The sequence below is a fragment of the Zingiber officinale genome, chromosome 2B (assembly GCF_018446385.1).
Source record: "Zingiber officinale cultivar Zhangliang chromosome 2B, Zo_v1.1, whole genome shotgun sequence".
Classification (NCBI taxonomy): Eukaryota; Viridiplantae; Streptophyta; class Magnoliopsida; order Zingiberales; family Zingiberaceae; genus Zingiber; species Zingiber officinale.
Window position 1 is genome coordinate 144233084 of NC_055989.1, and position 20895 is coordinate 144253978.

The following is a 20895-nucleotide window of genomic DNA, read 5'->3' on the forward strand; positions in this document are numbered from 1 at the left end:
CCGGTAGGAGCAAAATTCGTCCAAGTGGACCATTAACGTTATCGTTGATCTGAGCTCCTATATAAGGAAGCTGTGATCATAGGCAGAGAATAGATACGCAGCGAAGCAAGTAGCAAGTAGAAGCTCTCCATCTCATTCCCCTCCTCTGTCGTGCTACGAAGCACAAGTGCTGGAATATAGAATTCTTGAGTTGATGTTAAGATTATGAACCAAGGTTGTATTTATAGCCTTGGTTAGGGTGCCTGGAAGGGGTCCAGGCGCTTGGAAGGGGATAAACTTTTATCCCCTTCGCAATGGATCGCGTTTGACGTGATCTTGGTCAAAATCCAACTTCAGACGCTCGGAATGGTTCGGGTCCTCTGCTCCGGTGCTGCTCGCCTCGGTCCGGGTCTTTCGCTCCGGCTCCGCTCACTTGGGTGATTTCAACCAATCGAAATAAGACTCACCTGAACCCAATTTCGACCTTCTCGAGCAAGCTTCCGCTCTGGCTTCTCGTCCCTCGGAAACATTGCACGCCTCCTTCTCGTCCGCCCGCGTACTCTTTCGCAGCGCCTCGTACCTCAGACGCACTGAGCCCGTCGGCCCCTCCCGTACTATCCTTCTCGCTAACTGCGTCTTTTGCTCGACTCCCTATGCTCCTAAGCTCCTGCACACTTAGACACAAGGTTAAATACACGGCATGACCTAACTTAACTTGTTGATCACATCAAAACAACCTTGAGGTTCCAACAATATCCCATTTTTTTATGTGAGCAACCCAAGTTAAGTTAGGGTAAATAGACATAAAAATGAAATAACTAATTTTGCAATAAAGTACAAAAAGATAGAAAAATTATAAAAAATTGGTCTACCTTTCCCTAGACTTATACTTTTCCTTCTCTCCCTTTGATAACATAAAAAATGGAGTTTCAAGAAAAATATAAGGGTTAAAACTTAAAAAGTTTTGAAAATTATTTCAAAGATTTCCAGAAAATATTTCTAAGTGAAAGAAGATCTCAAAGAAAATTTCTAAATTGAAAACAAAATTTAAGTTAGACAATTTTGCTTGAAAAAATATTTTGAAAAATTTCTAAGTTTTTTGCAATTAAAATTATTTTTGAGAAATTTTTTAAACAGAAAACTCAAGCAAGAAAATTTTTCTAAGCAAAAAAATAATTTATTATTATTATTATTATTTTCAAAAAATTTGAAAGACTTTCTAAAGCATTATTTAAATTTAACTTTAATGCTTTATCAGAAAATTAATTAAACATTTCATTTCAATATTTTGGCTTCCAAGCAGTGGCGAGGCACTAGACCTTCTTAGTTATTAGAGCAACAACCACTTTCTTAGACAAAGTCTTATAAAGAAATTAATAGTTTAATTTTCTCGCTAAAAACACTAAATCTAATTAATAGATCAAATTAAGCAAGACTTTGAAACCTAATATAGGTTCCAACCTACTGGATTAACTAAAAAATTTTTAGGAACATACCTTTTTGAAAATTTTCAGATTTGTCCAGGACCTCTGTCCAACGATCCTTCATCGTCACATCAACTTCAGAAGCAAAGGATTTGATCCGAAGATTACTCGTCGTCGTTGGATAAGCATCCTTTCTCTTTCTCTCTTCTTGTTTGAGGATTGTATGTTTAATTACATTATGTCTTCAGATTTTTCTCCAGCGTCTATGGAGTAGATTCCTTGTTCTAGGATTAGGGAGTAGTTGTGGATTGGTTTTGATGTAAGACTCGTATTTATGCCTTTATTCATTGGATGATTTCACTTGCTTTGTTTCAACTGCTATGCATGAGACTTGTTGCATATTAATTGATTGTGTAGGAATTGTTAACCTCGTAGAGAGAGTATCTTAGATCGTATATCCGAGGGGCCCTAGTGATAGGGGTAACCCGTTTACGAACATCTAGGGTATTTCCTCGAAAGGAGAGGCAACTTCTCCGCAAGGAAGCAAGAGACCAAACCAAGCTCTTATTTCTATCCTTAATGACACAAATTAGAGTTACGTTCTTATGATCTATCGAGGCGCTCTAGTGACAAGGATTAATCGTAACAGGATTTCACAGGGATATTCTCTATTTAGTGCTTAAGGATAGTTACTTTAGCTTTCGTCGAATGCATGTTAATGGACAATAAGTAAAGGATAGAACGTAATACATTAATATCACCACAATGAAACCGAATTCCTAGAACTCTTCATAAACCAAGTTAATTACTTTCTCTTTACTAGTTCTCGTTTCTACTTCCCAAATCTCTTTTCTTTAGATAACTTACAACCATCAGTTGTTTAGCTAATCTTAAGTGAATCATTATTAGTACTTATAACCAGTCCTCATTGTTGGTGCAACCTTAGGTCAAGGTTGACTTGGTTGACCTGACTCGAGTTGGTCAAGGGTGACCTGACTCGAGTTGTATTTTGATGTTTGACAATGTTTGACGAGAGTAGAAAAGTTGTATTCTGATGTGTTGACAAGAATACAAACTTGGGAGATTGTTGGTGCAACCGTAGGTCAAGGTTGATCTGGTTGACCTGAAAAGTCCAAGCAGGGAGCTTGGCACTGGAAAAGTCCAAGTATGGAGACTTGGCACTGGAAAAGTCCAAGCAGGGAGCTTGGCACGCGAAAAGTCCAAGTATGGAGACTTGGCACTGGAAAAGTCCAAGCAGGGAGCTTGGCACGAGGGAAAGTCCTAACTGGGATGTTAGGCAGTGGAAAAGTCCTGGTGAGTGAAGCCAGGCAGTGGGAAAGTCCTAACTGGGATGTTAGGCAGTTGGAAAGTCCTGGTGAGTGAAGCCAGGCAGTAAGTCCTAACTGGGATGTTAGGCGGTTGGAAAGTCCCTGGTGAGTGAAGTCAGGCGGTGAGAAAGTCCTAACTGGGATGTTAGGCGGTGTGGAAATCCCTGGTGAGTGAAGCCGGTGAAAGTCCCGTGAGTGAAGCCGGCAAGGAAAATCCAAATGGATGGGGATGATCGGACATCCGGTGTAGAGAAAGTCCAAGTGGGTCAAAGGATTGACCGGACACTGGTGGAGAGTCTTAGCGGTCAAGGGAGCGGGATGCTAAGCATGATGTACCAACAGTCAAGGTTGACCGGATGTTGGTTTGGGAGACTTGGGACTTGGTTTGGGCAAAACCAAGCTCGGATCGACCGATCGGATCGTTGTGTATCGATCGATCCGGTGACCGATCGGATAACAAACGAAGGTTCTAAGACATCGATCGGTGCGAGACCGATCGGAAGAGTTGAGCAGAGACACGCCCACCTCTCGAGAGGTGGGATCGTCGAGGACCGATCGGGGCCTGATCGGTCCCCATGACCGATCAGCGGAAGCCTGATCGGTCCACGGGACCGATCAGGGTACGAATGCAGCTCTTCTGTGTGTATTCTGATCGGTCTGGGGACCGATCAGCATAGAGCCTGATCGGTCCCCACGACCGATCAGACCAGCCCCAAACCGATCAGGGTGATGCCTGATCGGTCCACACACTAGCCGTTGCGACACAACGGCTAGATTCTGTGTCTTCTGTGTCTTCTTCGCAGGTGCAGGTATAAGACCTCTACAGGAGACGAAGAAGATAACAATTCTCTTCCTCACGACACTGACACTGCGATTTGAGCTTTGCTGAGCTCCTCTTTGCTGAAGCTTCGCGTGAGCTTCTTGCTGGTTTTCTAGCTGCTGGCATCCGTGAAGCTGCTGCTTCATCAACGGACTCCAGACGAGAAGGCAAGCTTGTTTGTTTTACATTCATATTGTTCTTGCTCTTCTTTGTATCTCCTGTATTGCTTTTGCAAAAGATTGTGGCGAGGTTTCTCCACCCATAAGGAGTTCTTGTTAGCCGATTTTCCGGGGACTCATCCACCGACGGATTGATAGGCTTCGTCCACCTTACGGACACGCCAAGGAGTAGGAGTTCATCTCCGAACCTCGTTATATGGTTTGTCTTTCTTCTCTTGTTTTCTTTCTACGTTGTATTTCCGCTGCACTAACCTAATCGTAGGAAGAAACGCGAAAGATTGGGGTCGGCTATTCACCCCCCCTCTCTAGCCGTACAAAGGATCCTAACACTCATGGGATCAATAATCTTTATTACTGACGACGAATCTGTGCACTTGCGGAATCGTAACAGCGGTCCACTCGCCCGACCGGGATAGAGAAGGTCCGATCCAACATCATCATAGCTCGACCACATACCGAACTTCTGACGCGCAAAGAAGTGTGTCGATGAGGCATGCGCTGAGTGGCCAGCCCCACTCAAAGTTACATCTGTTAGGACCAAAAGTAGCTAGAGGGGGGGGTGAATAGCTCGTCGAGTGCCCGGTGTTCGTCGTTGCTTGTTTCTTCGAAGATGTGCAGCGAAAAATACAGAAACAAATCACACAACGCTAACACGGTTGGTTTACTTGGTATCCACCTCACAAGAGGTGACTAGTCCAAGGATCCACACCTACACACACACCCTCCACTAATAAAACTCTCCTTTATGGTAACTACCAAGGGCGGAGAAGCCCTACAAGACTCAATACAAGAAGAAAGGGAAAGGTAATGAAATACAAGCTCACAAGCTTACAATGAGTGCAAAAGCCCTAACCCTAGTTTCTTCTCCTTGCTTTGATCCGCCTCTTGACTTGGAAGAAACTCCAAGAACCTTCAAGAACTGGCGATCTCGAGCTTGAGAAGAGCTGTGGAGGAGCTGGTGAAGATCTGAAATGAATCGGTGAAGAAGTGTTGAAGGAGACGCCCGCCTGCAGCTCAAATACGACGCAACGGTCGGATCCCGATCGATTCGAAAACTCCCAATCGATCGGGGAGGCTTTGGATCGATTCACGGATCGATCGGCAAAAATGCCTGGATCGATCCACGGATCGATCCAGCGCTTATCGTGCGAAGCAGCAGCGTCCCAATCGATCGGCTGATCGATTGGGACATCTGGATCGATCCACTGATCGATTCAGAGGCTCTCTGTTCGCTAGGAAAGGCCTGGATCGATCCACTGATTGATCCAACTCCTGGATCAATCCACTGATCGATCCAGCTCTTGGTTTTTTGCCCAAAACCAAGTTCCAAGCCTCTCAAACCAACATCCGGTCAACCTTGACCTGTTGGTCCATCATGCCTAGCATCTGGTCACTCCCTTGACCTGCCAGAACTTCCCAACACTAGATATCCAATCATCCTTGATCCATCTGGATTTTCCCTTGCCTGGCTTCACTCACCAGGGCTTTCACCTAGCTTCACTTACTAGGGTTTATTTCCTTCCAGTCAGGTATACCTACTTGACTCTTCTTCATTCACACTGATCAGTCCCTGATCAGAATCTCCCCATATGAACAACTGCACCTACATTGTCCATGTGTCTACATGTATTGTCAAACATCGAAACTATGACCAAGACTCAAGCTTGGTCAAACCAGTCAACCTTGACCTAAGGGATATTGCACCAACAATCTCCCCCTTTTTGATGTTTGACAATACCTTTAAGTTTGGACCATTCTGAGTTAAGCTAATCCCATAGCCTTAACTCCATTCATGCCAAAGTATGAATGTTGGTTCCCTTCATTCTCCCCCTATGACCTCCCCCATAGGTAATGAAGGCCTAACTTAAACCACACATTCTCCCCCTATTGGCACACATCAACCCATCTTTGAGCACACATCAACACGTGCCTCAATTTTGGGCACACTTCAACAAATGCCCCATTGTTGAAAACTCTCCCCCTGAAGAGTTGCTCATCGTTGTTCACAACTTCACTCGTTATGACTAACACGATAATGAAGGACTCATTCCCTTCATTTTCAAATAATGCTCGCTCTGGAGCATTAACATGGTCTAATGACCCAAATGAAGGTCCCATACTCTTCATTTATCCTTAACCCTACATTCTTCCTCAATGTAGGCAAATGTCCATCCTTGAGCATTATCCACTTAACGGAAGGTTAACCACCTTCCAAGGTTCATGAAAAATAATTTTCATGCCTTTAAAGAGTCCCTCCCCCTAAAGACATGGTGGTAACTTCTGTCATTGCACCAACAATGACTTGAAATCCCTAATCCTTTAGGAAACCCAAATTTAAAAGCTTTGAGGTTCAAATATTCAAAATTTGAAACAAACCTCACCCTAGACTTCAATATAGTCTTCCTTAACCAATCCATCATTGTTTTCAACACGAAAACACCCTTTTTATGTATATAAATGTATTTTGAGGGGTTAGGAATGATTACCTAAACTAAAACAGGTTCAAAATGCTGAAGTCAGGCCTTCCCAGCCAAAATCAGCACCTTGGATCGATTGGAGTTGGGTTCCAATCGATTGAACCTTGCTGAATCGATCCACTGATCGATTCAGGCCTTGTGGATCGATCGGCTGATCGATCCAGCAAACTTCTGTTCGCGAGAAGCTTGCTCCCAATCGATCCACTGATCGAATGAGACCCTCAATCGATCGGTGGATCGATTGAGGTCTGATAGTTGCTGAAAAATGATTTCAGTTACCTTCAGAGGCCCCTAGAAAATTCTACAAAAATTCAAAAATCATGAAATTTCGTGTAGACATTGTTTAGGGTATACTTTATCATGGAAAAATAGTTTTCTATGAAAATACATCATATTTTCAAAGATTGACACAAGTTTGAAAACTTGCTAAAACTTTAGCGTATTCTTCAAGTTTATGTCTAACTATTCAATGGTGAGTACTATCAAAAGATAGCCTTCACCAAGGTTTTCCAAAATTATTTTGAAAACATTTTCAAAACCAATTTCCCACCATGTTCCTTGGGCTTAATGCACATGACTTGTACATTAGCTTTCCCAATAATGGGAAAACACATAACTATGTGTTTTGATAAACTTAAAACTCAAAAGATGCACTAAATCAACATATTGAGTTTTGTTCATCATCCTAACATCTCACTTATATCTAATGTGCACTAAAATACATACAAGTCATCTTATAGGTCTTTGTGAGATGTGAGATTTTGGTTTTGCCCTATTCTAGGGATCATGCATATCTATCTAGGCATTTTGAGTGGTAAACATCCACCAAGGATGTTACTTGTTGATTCACTTGTTAAACAAATGTCACTTGTTTATTTCACTTGTTGTAAACAAATGCCACTTGTTGAACTAATGTCATTTATCCTTACATTTAGGAAATAAAACATAATGCGTGATTGATGTTATGGCATACATCAAAATGCAATAGCTTTCAAAAGAAAGTTCCTATACTATATGATGTATGTATGACATGACATGGTATTTTTGTATTTTTCATGATAAGTCATGAATGCAAAATACAAATAAAATATGATGTCATGACATATTTTGGGCAAATAATCATGGCAAGGTTTAGCATAAATAAAATATACCTAGATTACCTACCTAAGTATCCTTAACCACTTAGCTAAAATCTAAATATACTACTTGTTTTAACTTAAAAAAGTTAACCTAGATTGCCCTAAATGCTTCACAGAAATGCCAAAACCTAAATTGACATTTCTATTTCTCTTGATTTGTTTATGCCACTTAAAAATTAAGCATGTCCTCAAATGTTGGCATATTCCATTTTTCATCAAGAGTAATCACATAAACCAAGCCCCGGATTGCCTTAAATTTCCAAGAGAATACCAAAATCCCAACTTGGTATTTCTCAAGGTTTTCCCAATTTGTGCCATTTTAGATAGAATCAATCTTTCCACCATTAGTCACATTTTACTCTTTCAAGGAGTAAATAATCATTTCATTTCATTTTCAAAGGTTAACAAAAACCTTGAAAATGCTCCTTGAGTGTCAATTTCCTCAAAGTTGGGTTAACTACCCTTCTAATCGGAGTTGACACTCTCTAACCCATCTATGGGGTAGAGAAGATGCTCCTAGGAACCCAACACCTATTGGTGCTCCTTGGATGCTCTAGGTACTCACTAGGGATTACTTCCCTAGATACCTTCCTAGTGACCTTGTTGGGCTTCTTAGAAGCCTTTGTCACATTTTCTAGGTCAACTCTAGGGATAGCCTCCCTTGTGACCTTGTTAGTGACTTTCTTAGACTTCTTAGAAGTCTTAGTCACATTTATCGCAAAAATACTCTTAGGGATGACTTCCCTAGTATTCTTGGCTTGACCACTGGATCTAGGGTTTGTTCCATAACTATATGGAACTCTATGGTACGAGAACACATCCTTCTTAGCTTTTGGTTTGTATCCCAACCCTCTATGGCCATTGGATGACTTTGATTTTCCTAGCCCTAGGTATTGTTCATTTTGCCCTTATAGGATATTTTCCATCCTTTTTAGGGTCTTTTCCATTTTATCAAGTCTTGACCTCAAGACTTGATTTTCTATCATTAAATCCTTAGGTTTTGGTCCATGAGCATTTTTGTTCTTGGGCATGTATCTATTATCCTTAGTGTTCCCGCCCAAGTGTCTATCTACCTTCCTAACATTAGGTTGGGTAGTTTTGGCATGTAGGGCCACATGCTTTTCCTTAAAGCTCTCATGCTTTCTATTCTTATGGTAAATTGCATTAAAATGATAAAAATTAGAACTATCATGCTTTTTACCATAATGTAAAGGGTTAGGCTCAAGAAAAGATACCTTCTTCTTTACCTTGGAGGCTCCCCCTTGACTAGTACCTCCTTGAGCCTTGACCATCTTCTTCCCCTTGGGGCATTGACTTTGGTAATGCCCCTTTTGATTGCAAGAGAAGCATATAATATGCTCTTTGCTCTTCTTTGTGTCAGGAATGGTCTCCTTGGGCTTCACCTTGCCCTTTTGTGCCACTTGGCCCTTCTTCTTGGACAATTTAGGACACTTGCTCTTGTAGTGCCCATGTTCCCTACATTCAAAGCATATAATATGATTTTTATTATTAATTGAAATATTTATACCTTTGCTTGTAGGGGTGGCATCTTTTCCTTTGGATCCGGAGGTGGAAGCTTCCTCTTGATCGGACCTTGATTCCCCTCCATTTGATTTTTCTTGACTTGTGGAGGTAGAATCTTCTTCCTCCTCTTCGTCTCTTGACCCCGGATGTAGAGGTTTCTCCTTCTTCTTGATCCGGCGTCACCAAGGATCGCTCCCCCTCAATCCTAGAGGTGGAGGCTTCATCATCTTGAATATGAAACAAGGAGTATGCTCCCTCCTTGTTCCCTTCGATGCATTCCCTTGAGGATGAAGCTTCTTCTTGGACTTCTTCTTCGGAGGTTGAGCATCTCTCAACCTCGGAGTCCTCCTCTTGGTCTTGCTCTAAAGAGTCACCCTCTCTGGATACTTCTTGCTCTTGTACAGTGGAGGGGATCTCTTCATGAAGCTTGGCCAATTTGCTCCATAATTCCTTTGCATCTTCAAATTCTCCAATTTTTCAAAGGATGGTGCTTGGCAATAAATTTACCAAAAGCTTGGTCACTTTGTCATTGGCCATGCACCTTTGAACTTGCTCTTGGCTCCACTTGCTCCTCTTGAGAACTTTGCCCTTTGAGTTTGTTGGAGTCTTGAAGCCTTCCATAAGAGCAAACCATTGCTCTATCTCCATCATAAGAAAATTTTCGATTCTTGATTTCCAAGAATCGAAGCTCGTGGAAGTGTATGGTGGAGCCACCCTCGTGTCGAATCCGAGCCCATCTCGGAATTCCATTGTAGAAGTTGAGCTTTTGAATTTCTTTGACCCTCTAGCTCTTCTTGTTATACTTGACCCTTCCGGCGATGATTCCGGTGAAGAGCGGCCTCGCTCTGATACCACTTGTTAGGACCAAAAGTAGCTAGAGGGGGGGGGGGGGGGGAATAGCTCGTTGAGTGCCCGGTGTTCGTCGTTGCTTGTTTCTTCGAAGATGTGCAGCGGAAAATACAGAAACAAATCACACAACGTTAACACGGTTGGTTTACTTGGTATTGTTGGTGCGGTTAGCACTAACGGTCTAACTCAGGTTTTGATGAATGACAAATCAGGTTAAGTTAGGTTCGTCGTTATCTAACACTCTGATCGAGTGTGCAGGATAAGTCCAGACAGGTCGACGGGCTGACCGGATGTCTGGCACGAAGTCCAGCTAGGTCGACGGGCTGACCGGATAGCTGGCGAGAAGTCCAAGCGGGTCGACAGGCTGACCGGACGCTTGGCAAGAAGTCCAGCTAGGTCGACGGGCTCACCGGATAGCTGGCAAGAAGTCCAGACGGGTCGAAGGGCTGACCGGACGTCTGGCAGGTAAGTGAGGTAAGTCACTGGAGGGGAGTGACTGCGAGGACGCGTTCCCGGGAAGGGAACATTAGGCGTCGATCCGGCTTAGATCCATTTCGGATGTCTAAGTCGAGATCGTGACTAGATTCCAGTCTCGGAAAGACGGAATCTAAGTCATACTATTTGTGCTAATTCATACTATTATAAAATGTGCTAACAATCTATGTTGCAGGATATATATTGCCTCGGACTAACTTTGTTTTGCAGGAAAAGGGAGTTTTCTAGAACAAGGTGGTCCGGGCGCCCGGAAGGCAAATTATATCCAGCCAAGTCGTCGCCACGTGGAGCATCTCGGTTTGAGCAGCTACGTCACATTCCAAGCGCTCGGAAGGAATCCAGGCGCCCGGAGCAACATATAAAAGAAGCCCCAAGCAGGAGCTTCAGAATCATCAATCTGAGAACTCTTCTACTGCTGGTCCTGCTGCTCTGCTGCGACGCCAACAGAGCTCCGACAAAGTGCTCCTTCGGTTTTAGTTAATTTCCTTGTCGGTATTACTTTGTTTAACTAGCATTCCCTGTATTCATTTTGTAATTATATTCGAATTGTTAGTGATTGCCCAACGAAAGTGGTCAAGGACCACGGGCCTTCGAGTAGGAGTCGTCACAGGCTTCGAACGAAGTAAAAACAACTGTGTTCATTTACTTTTCCGCTGCGTATTTTTACTCGACTTTTTGAATCGATATTCACCCCCCCCCTCTATCGAATCTAACGGTCCTACAACTGGTATCAGAGCAGCAGATCTTGGATTCTAACCTCCAATCGAAGAGGGTGAAATTTTTTTTCTTTTTTTCGGTCTTCAGTTTTACACTTAAACTCCAAACTGGTTTATCATTTTTTTTAATATTTTTTTTGTTGCAATTAAATCTAAATTGGTGCAACACCAATCTAGATTTTTCTACTATTTTCTCTTCCCGCACTACTAATCCAAGACCAAGTCTTGGGATATTTTTTTTGGTTATTCACATGTCCCAACAAGAAGGCTTCAGCACAGTACGACCTCCACTCTTCAACGGGGACGATTTTCCGTACTGGAAGAAGCGCATGGAGGTTTACCTCAAAACAGACTTCGACAAGTGGATGAGCGTTACGAGACCCTATAAAATTCCAGCAGACACTTCCGGGAATATACTGGATCCTGAAGACTGGACAGCTAATTTGAAGAAGAAGGCGTCAATAGAAAATAAAGCAATCAACACTCTACAGTGCGGATTAACAAGAGAAGAACTAAACAGAGTCGGTCCACACAAAAATGCTAAAGAGCTGTGGGACAAATTGATCGAGCTGCACGAGGGAACGAGCGACGCCAAGGTAACCAAACGAGACTTGCTCTTAAATAAAAATTTTAATATAAAAATGCAGGAAGGTGAAACGGCGAATCAGCTCCACGCGAGGATCAAGGACATCCTCAATGGGCTTCATGCGATAGGCCACCAGATGGAAAATAGAGACTTAATAAGGTACGCATTAAATATTTTTCCACGTAATAGTTTGTGGGCATCAATAGTAGATGCCTACAAAATCTCTAAAAATCTTTCTAAGTTAAAGTTATATGAGCTTTTCTGTGAATTAGAATTACATGAATAAACTAATGCTGGAGCCGAGAAAGATATAGTTTTATTTGCAGGTTCCACCAAAGAAAAGAAAAGCAAGCCTGAATTTGAAGAAGATTCCGACCAAGATTCTGAAGACGAAGAACACCTGGTGAACTTGGTAAGAAAAATGTTCACTAGGAGAAAAAGGAGCTTCAGCAAAAAGGACCTTCAAAAGATCAGTTCTCCCTCAGAACAAAAGAACGTGACTTGCTACGGCTGCAATAAAAAGGGACACTACAAGAACGAATGCCCAAAACTGAAGTTCGACAAACCAAAGCCAACCAAAAAGAAGGCACTCAAAGCAACGTGAGACGACTCCTTGGACGAATCGGAGGAAGAAGAGCAGAAACATCAGAGCCACCTCGCACTGATGGCCCGCGAAGATGAAACAGAAGACGAGTCGGAAGATGAAGACGGGTCTGAACCCAAAACAAGCCACGAGACCGTACTCGTTTCCGAAGGCCCGAATGAGGTATATTTTAATTTTAAAAAAAATTAGAATTATTTCCTGTTTAAATAGTAAATTAACTAAAATAGAAAATGAAAACAAATCACTTCTTGAGGAAAATCAAAACCTCAAGGAACAAATCAAAAATTCAAATCCAACTCAAAATCTAACACTTGAGGAGGAGAATTTATCACTAAAAAATGAGATTAACAATTTAAAAGAAATGTTAGAAAAATTCACAACAAGATCAAAAAATCTAAACTTAATCCTAAATAATTAAAAAGCATGCTATAATAAAACCGGACTAGGATATAAGTCGAATTCAAATAAAACCTTCAAATCATTAATAACCCAACATAAATCAACCAATCTAGCTTGGGTTCCGAAAGCGTGCTTAACCACGCAAATAGGACTTAATCAATATTATATACCTAAAGAAAAAATACATTATATAAAATCGAATAAACCAAACCAAAATCCAAAATACAAACCTAAATCAAATTCAAAATCTAAACACTTTAAAAATCAACAAAATTATCACCAAGTTAACCATAACTATAAAAGAAATCGACACAAACCTAAAACCAAAATTTAAATTAATGGCCAATAATTCAGGGGGCACCTCCAAAACTAACTTACCCGACAGGGTAACCCAAAACAAACTAACCCGGCAGGGTAATTAGGATTAGAGACCAAGTTTAACTTGAATCATGGTACTGGTGAAATTTTTGGATGATAGTACGTTAGGGAAGCTTGGGCATTGCATGTCTAGAAAGATATGGCTTCGATCTGGTGCATTTGGCCAAGTGGAACTGACCGAAGCTACCCTTAAATGGATCCTAATCAGTTAGACCAAGATTTAGTACTAAGCTCCGTGGATAGGACTATTCGGAAAATCTCGAAAGGTTGGTTACTTCTAATGACGTCCATATGACTCACCAAGCTTAGAAGTTTATCCGAAGATTGTCTATTTGTGGAAACCAAAGCTAAATCTTAATCTAACACAAGTTAAACCAAAACTCCACAATTAACAATCCAATTTCATCTCACAAAATCATAGGATTCCTTGATTGATAATATCGATCGGGTGAGATGAATAAGGCTAAAATTTTTAAAACTTAAAAAATTAATTTCAAAATTTCAATTTTAAAACTTAAAAAATTAATTTCAAATTTTAAAATTAATTTCAAAATTTTAATTTTAAAACTTAAAAAATTAATTTCAAATTTTTAATTTTAAAACTTAAAAAATTAATTTCAAAATTTCAATTTTTAAAATTAATTTCAAATTTTCAATTTTTAAAATTAATTTCAAAATTTCAATTTTTAAAATTAATTTCAAAATTTCAATTTTTAAAATTAATTTCAAAATTTCAATTTTTAAAATTAATTTCAAAATTTCAATTTTAAAACTTAAAAAATTAATTTCAAAATTTCAATTTTAAAACTTAAAAATTTCAAAATTTCAATTTTAAAACTTAAAAAATTAATTTCAAAATTTCAATTTTAAAACTTAAAAATTTCAAAATTTCAATTTTAAAACTTAAAAACTTAATTTCAAAATTTCAATTTTAAAACTTAAAAAATTAATTTCAAAATTTCAATTTTAAAACTTAATTTCAAAATTTCAATTTTAAAACTTAATTTCAAATTTTCAATTTTAAAACTTAAAAAATTAATTTCAAAATTTCAATTTTAAAAATTAATTTCAAAATTTCAATTTTAAAACTTAAAAAAATTAATTTCAAAATTTCAATTTTAAAACCTAAAAAATTAATTTCAAAATTTTAAAAACTTAAAAATTAATTTCAAAATTTGAACTTTAAACTTAAAAATTAATTTCAAAACTTTAATTTTAAACTTAAAAATTAATTTCAAAATTTAAATTTTAAACTTAAAAATTAATTTCAAAATTTGAATTTTAAACTTAAAAATTAATTTTAATTTTAAACTTAAAAATTAATTTCAAAATTCTAATTTTAAACTTAAAAATATTTTTTTTTCAAAATTTAATTTAAAAAATTATTTAACTCAATATTTTAATTTCAAAATTTTAATTTTAAAACTTAACTTCAAACCTAATCTCTAATTTAAAAAAAAAAAAAAAAAAAGTCAAAAACCAGGGGCGGGCGCCCCTGGTATTCCCCTCCGGGGCGCCCGGAAGGGGATCCGGGCGCCCCGCCCTAAATCAACCCCGAGCGCCCGGAAGGGATCCGAGCGCCCGGAGTTCCCTATAAATAGGGGGCAGCTGGCGCCCCCAATCCTTGCCCCACAACAACTTCACTTTTGCCAAGGTTCACTCCGAACCTAAGTGCGAGAGTATTTTAAATCAAATTTTCTTGCGGTGAAGACGCTGTTGCGATTCAACCGAGGTCGTCAGATCTATATCTTATCGATGGCTCCTCGGTAAATCTTCTTCCCCTATCTGAAAATTTATTTGAAGTTATCTTTGAAACCTTTCTTAGAATATTTTTTTAAAAAACAGTAGGAAACGAACAAATACTGGTGCTGGACCCTCTAATGCTAGCACTGACCCTAGGTTTCCCACAGAAGAACTAAGGATTAAGTTTGAGTCAACCATTTATAAGGCCATTAGGACTAGCTGCATAGATAGATCGTTCTTTCTAGGGTCATGTCCCTCCGTTTTAGAGGTTATAGACCACTATAACTTAAGAAACCTTGTCGAATGTACCAGTCCAATAAACATAAGTCTGTGTGCCGAATTTTGCAATAACCTAGTGAAAGTAGACGATCTCACCTATACCACTAGGGCAGCGGGCACTGATATCACATTTTCCCCTTCGACTATCCGAGAGTTTTTAGAGTTGCGTCCATCTACTTGTTCCTTTTTGTGCTATCCTCCGAGGGATCTACCATTCGGAGATCCCTACTCACATATTACTCTCGATACGATTTATTCGTATTTTTTTGGGGGAGAGAGAGATCCCACTGTGACACAGTTTAGGTTGGTAGAACTTCGGGTCCAGGACTACGCTCTTTATAGGGTTTTAGTCCTTTGCATTTTACCACTGACTATTCGGGACATCGCTGTGATGCGCCCATTCCATTCGTTCTTACTCTATGCCCTTAGTCATGGGTTAGATATTGACATCAGCCTACATATCTTCTCCACCATTATCTACTCGGCTGGATTCGTGACTGATAGACGAGTCCACATGCCATTTTGTCACATTCTGACAGCCTATATGTCCTCGTTGCACATTGATGTCACTAGAGGAGACATTGCCCATATGACCGAGTTCGATGTTATAGCAGCTCGGAACTTCTCCCTAGCTGGTGTCCAGATAGATAGGGATGACGGGACTATGTCTTGGCGGAGGGGGGCACAACACCAGCCCGATCCAGACGCACAGGGGGACGAGTTCATGCTCGCACTGTTTCTAGAGGAAGCCGCACCGACTCCACCACCGCCCCCAGCTCGAGCACCACGTCACGCTCCCCGCACTCTGGCCGACCGTATGACCGGACTAGAGAGAGCTATGGCGAGTCTCCAGCAGGAGAACTCTGATTTTCATCGGGACATACGGCGAGAGGTTGCCGAGTTACGAGCTACCGGGGACACCCGACACACTGAGCTGATGGCGCTTCTCCGATCCTTGGGATCTGGACCACCCCCTTCATCATCTCAGTAGCTCTAGCTACACTACCTACCTATAAAATATTTTGGATTTATCTAGTGATATTTCAGACCTGCATTGATTATGCTCTATCTTGGTAGCCTAGGAATTTTAAATTTCAAAATTGTTTTCAAAATAATTCTTTCAAATTATAAGTTAAAATTGTGTGTTTTCAAAACTTTCCATTTTTAGATTTTCAAAAACAGTTTTGGCCTTAGACTAGTTTTGAATCCTTAGAAAGCATGTACCCATAGGACTAGTTTTTGAGCATCTCACCAACACCTTAGGTTTACCTTGCTTGCGTTTGACAAACATAGAAAGGGGTGAGATGCATAGGCCAACTGTCTGGACTTAAGATGCTTATTTCAGTGCATCAGCATAAGTCTGGACGTTAAATACAAATCAGACAGTAATCAGATTAAGATCATCAGTCAAATCAAACACTGACTGTTTATAATCACCTTAATCTGACTAACCAAGTGAAAGCTACTATCTTCTGATAGCTAGTTAGTATCTAATTGGTTAGACAGCTGTTTAAATTTAAGTATCAAGTTTAGGGGGAGAAATTAATTAAAATTTTGTGTGTTTGAAAAATGCTTTTGTACATCTATTATAAAACTAACTTTTTTAAAACACCAGTTTTCAAAAAGTTAAAGTTAACTAAGTGTTTGAAAAACTTGGAAGTTTAATCCCACCTAGTTTTTAAACCTAATTTAAAAAGTTGACTATTGCAAATTTAAATTTATTCAGTTTTGTAACATATGCTTGAAAATTAAACTTCCCAAATTGAGCTTTTATCAAATTAGCCTTAACTTTTTTTTTTGGCAAATTTAATCTTACTTGTTTAATTTTTGCTTTGTTTTGAAAAATTGAAGTTGAAAATTTACGTTGTTGAAAAATATAAATGTTACTTAAACTTGAAAAGTAAAAACCTGATTTAAAATTTTGATTTACTCAACATGTCTTCCCCAAGCCAACTTGACTATTTTTAACTTTGTGTTAAAAAATTGTAGATATTTTTCAAAATTAGCTATTTTTTAATTTGATTACTTGTTACAGTAACTCTACACTATGATTGTTTACCCTTATTTTTTTTGGATGAATGCCAAAGGGGGAGGGTTAGGTGGTTAAGTTAGAGCAACTAAATGCAAACTTGAAAAACTAACTTAAAACCTTAAAAACCTCGAAAATCATGCTTGATTTTTTCATATATTTATCACTAACTTAACCAGGTTGTCATTCCATCAAAAAAAAGGAGATTGTTGGTGCGGTTAGTACTAACGGTCTAACTCAGGTTTGATGAATGACAAATCAGGTTAAGTTAGGTTCGTCGTTATCTAACACTCTGATCGAGTGTGCAGGATAAGTCCAGACAGGTCGACGGGCTGACCGGATGTCTGGCACGAAGTCCAGCTAGGTCGACGGGCTGACCGGATAGCTGGCGAGAAGTCCAAGCGGGTCGACGGGCTGATCGGACGCTTGGCAAGAAGTCCAGCTAGGTCGACGGGCTGACCGGATAGCTGGCAAGAAGTCCAGACGGGTCGAAGGACTGACTGGACGTCTGGCAGGTAAGTGAGGTAAGTCACTGGAGGGGAGTGACTGCGAGGACACGTTCCCGGGAAGGGAACATTAGGCGTCGATCCGGCTTAGATCCATTTCGGATGTCTAAGTCGAGATCGTGACTAGATTCCGGTCTCGGAAAGACGGAATCTAAGTCATACTATTTGTGCTAATTCATACTATTATAAAATGTGCTAACAATCTATGTTGCAGGATATATATTGCCTCGGACTAACTTTGTTTTGTAGGAAAAGGGAGTTTTCTGGAACAAGATGGTCCGGGCGCCCGGAGGGGATCCGGGCGCCCGGAGGGGATCCGGGCGCCCGGAAGGCAAATTATATCCAGCCAAGTCGTCGCCACGTGGAGCATCTCGGTTTGAGCAGCTACGTCACATTCCAGGCGCCCGGAGCAACATATAAAAGAAGCCCCAGGCAGGAGCTTCAGAATCATCAATCTGAGAACTCTTCTACTGCTGGTCCTGCTGCTCTGCTGCGACGCCAACAAAGCTCCGACAAAGTGCTCCTTCGGTTTTAGTTAATTTCCTTGTCGGTATTACTTTGTTTAACTAGCATTCCCTGTATTCATTTTGTAATTATATTCGAATTGTTAGTGATTGCCCAACGAAAGTGGTCAAGGACCACGGGCCTTCGAGTAGGAGTCGTCACAGGCTCCGAACGAAGTAAAAACAACTGTGTTCATTTACTTTTCCGCTGCGTATTTTTACTCAACTTTTCGAATCGATATTCACCCCCCCTCTATCGAATCTAACGGTCCTACAGGTATCCACCTCACAAGAGGTGACTAGTCCAAGGATCCACACCTACACACACACCCTCCACTAATAAAACTCTCCTTTATGGTAACTACCAAGGGCGGAGAAGCCCTACAAGACTCAATACAAGAAGAAAGGGAAAGGTAATGAAATACAAGCTCACAAGCTTACAATGAGTGCAAAAGCCCTAACCCTAGTTTCTTCTCCTTGCTTTGATCCGCCTCTTGACTTGGAAGAAACTCCAAGAACCTTCAAGAACTGGCGATATCGAGCTTGAGAAGAGCTGTGGAGGAGCTGGTGAAGATCTGAAATGAATCGGTGAAGAAGTGCTGAAGGAGACGCCCGCCTGCAGCTCAAATACGACGCAACGGTCGGATCCCGATCGATTCGAAAACTCCCAATCGATCGGGGAGGCTTTGGATCGATCCAGAGCGCCTCTGTGCTATGGAAAAACGCCTGGATCGATCCACGGATCGATCCAGCGCTTATCGTGCGAAGCAGCAGCGTCCCAATCGATCGGCTGATCGATTGGGACCTCTGGATCGATCCACTGATCGATTCAGAGGCTCTCTGTTCGCTAGGAAAGGCCTGGATCGATCCACTGATCGATCTTGCTCTTGGGTTTTTGCCCAAAACCAAGTCCCAAGCCTCTCAAACCAACATCCGGTCAACCTTGACCTGTTGGTCCATCATGCCTAGCATCTGGTCACTCCCTTGACCTGCCAGAACTTCCCAACACTAGATATCCGATCATCCTTGATCCATCTGGATTTTCCCTTGCCTGGCTTCACTCACCAGGGCTTTCACCTAGCTTCACTCACTAGGGTTTTCCATCTGCCTAGCTTCACTCACTAGGACTTTCACCTGGCTTCACTCACCAGGATTTCCATCTGCCTAGCTTCACTCACTAGGACTTTCACCTGGCTTCACTCACCAGGATTTCCATCTGCCTAGCTTCACTCACTAGGATTTCCTTCCAGTCAGGTATACCTACTTGACTCTTCTTCATTTACACTGATCAGTCCCTGATCAGAATCTCCCCATATGAACAACTGCACCTGCATTGTCCATGTGTCTACATGTATTGTCAAACATCGAAACTATGACCAAGACTCAAGCTTGGTCAAACCAGTCAACCTTGACCTAAGGGATATTGCACCAACAACATCAAACCTCGGAACCAGCCCAGCAGAGCCACGACCGAGCATATTACAAACAAAGTGGGGTTCAGGAAGTAGGTGGTTGACTGAGCGACCATCCAGCGAACGATAGCGTTCGGACGACGGATGGTTGGCCGAACGGCTCACTCGCTCGACCCAGTAATGGACAAAAGGAGGATCTGTGATATCCTTCTGGAAGCCCATGCCACTGACAGGCGCATGGTCGACGACATGGTCAGGGTAGTGGATCGTACGACGGAAGCTTCCACTGTCACGTCAAAGATATGCTTGAGTCGTTAAGGTATGGTGTCAGGGATACTTTCCTGACATGTCTTTTCAGGGGAAGCTTTGAGAAGCGTGCACGCGCGCCCCCGGAGCTCTATATAAAGGGCCCTAAGCTTCAACGGAGGTATGCTAATTTTTACTGTAACCACACTATTACTCTGTTACTTCGCTTCCTTGCTTCCACATCGTCGGTGACTGACTTGAGCGTCGGAGGGTCATCACCGAGGAACCCCCTCCCTGGCTCGGCACTGATACTATTGTGGTTACAAGTCCTTCTAGCTCGGAGTTCACGCATGATCAATAAAAACATCATATTTTTCAACATTCATCACCTCGACTCTAAGAAACGATAAAATTCTTTTATCTCTTTTCCTATATTTATCCTGTAGACAGTGACGGATTTACAAGGGGGCTTGGGGGGGCCACGGCCCCCCAAGTCTCCATGTAAATCTTCCATATATATATATATATAAATAAAGATATATATATAATTAGAATGGTGAAGGAGTACAAGATGATAAAATTAATCTTCCTTTTTAATATATTTTAATATAATAAATGATATACTTATTAAATATGCTATATAATTTTAGAGAAAAATATTTTTCTTGGGTGTTTTTTAATTTACCTGATAGGAATTATGTTGGAAAAAAAATAAATTTAACAAAAGGAAACTACTGATCATTAATTATATACAAATATTATTAGTAATAATATTATTAGTTTATTACTATATAGAAATCTTTTCTAATTTATGATATAGGCATTTTCTCTCCTATGGCTAGACATCTAGCATCGTCGATCTTCAGAATTCAAAATTGATTACATATTTAGAAAGTCCGCAACCTAAATTTTCTATTGGTAGTTTGATACCAAAATCTTGAAGTAATATTGCAACCTGAGAAGGGTCGTTGGCCCTTGTTTCGTGTCGGAGCTACATTTGAACTTGTTCGTTATTGTTGTCCTGTCAACCACGGTAACCTAGGACGATGATTTCTAGGTAAATTTTGACCTCGATTTCAGTGATAAATTGAGAATTCGGAGGTTGTTCAAGGATGTACAAATTTTTGACGATAATTATTTTTGTCACTTAGCATGCGGCCCCCCTAAATTTAAAATTCTAGATCCGCCCCTGCCTGTAGAGTTTCTTTATATATAGACGATCTACAAAAGAATCAAGTTGGTGAGTTCTTCTTTAAATAGATGGAATTTTTTAATCAATT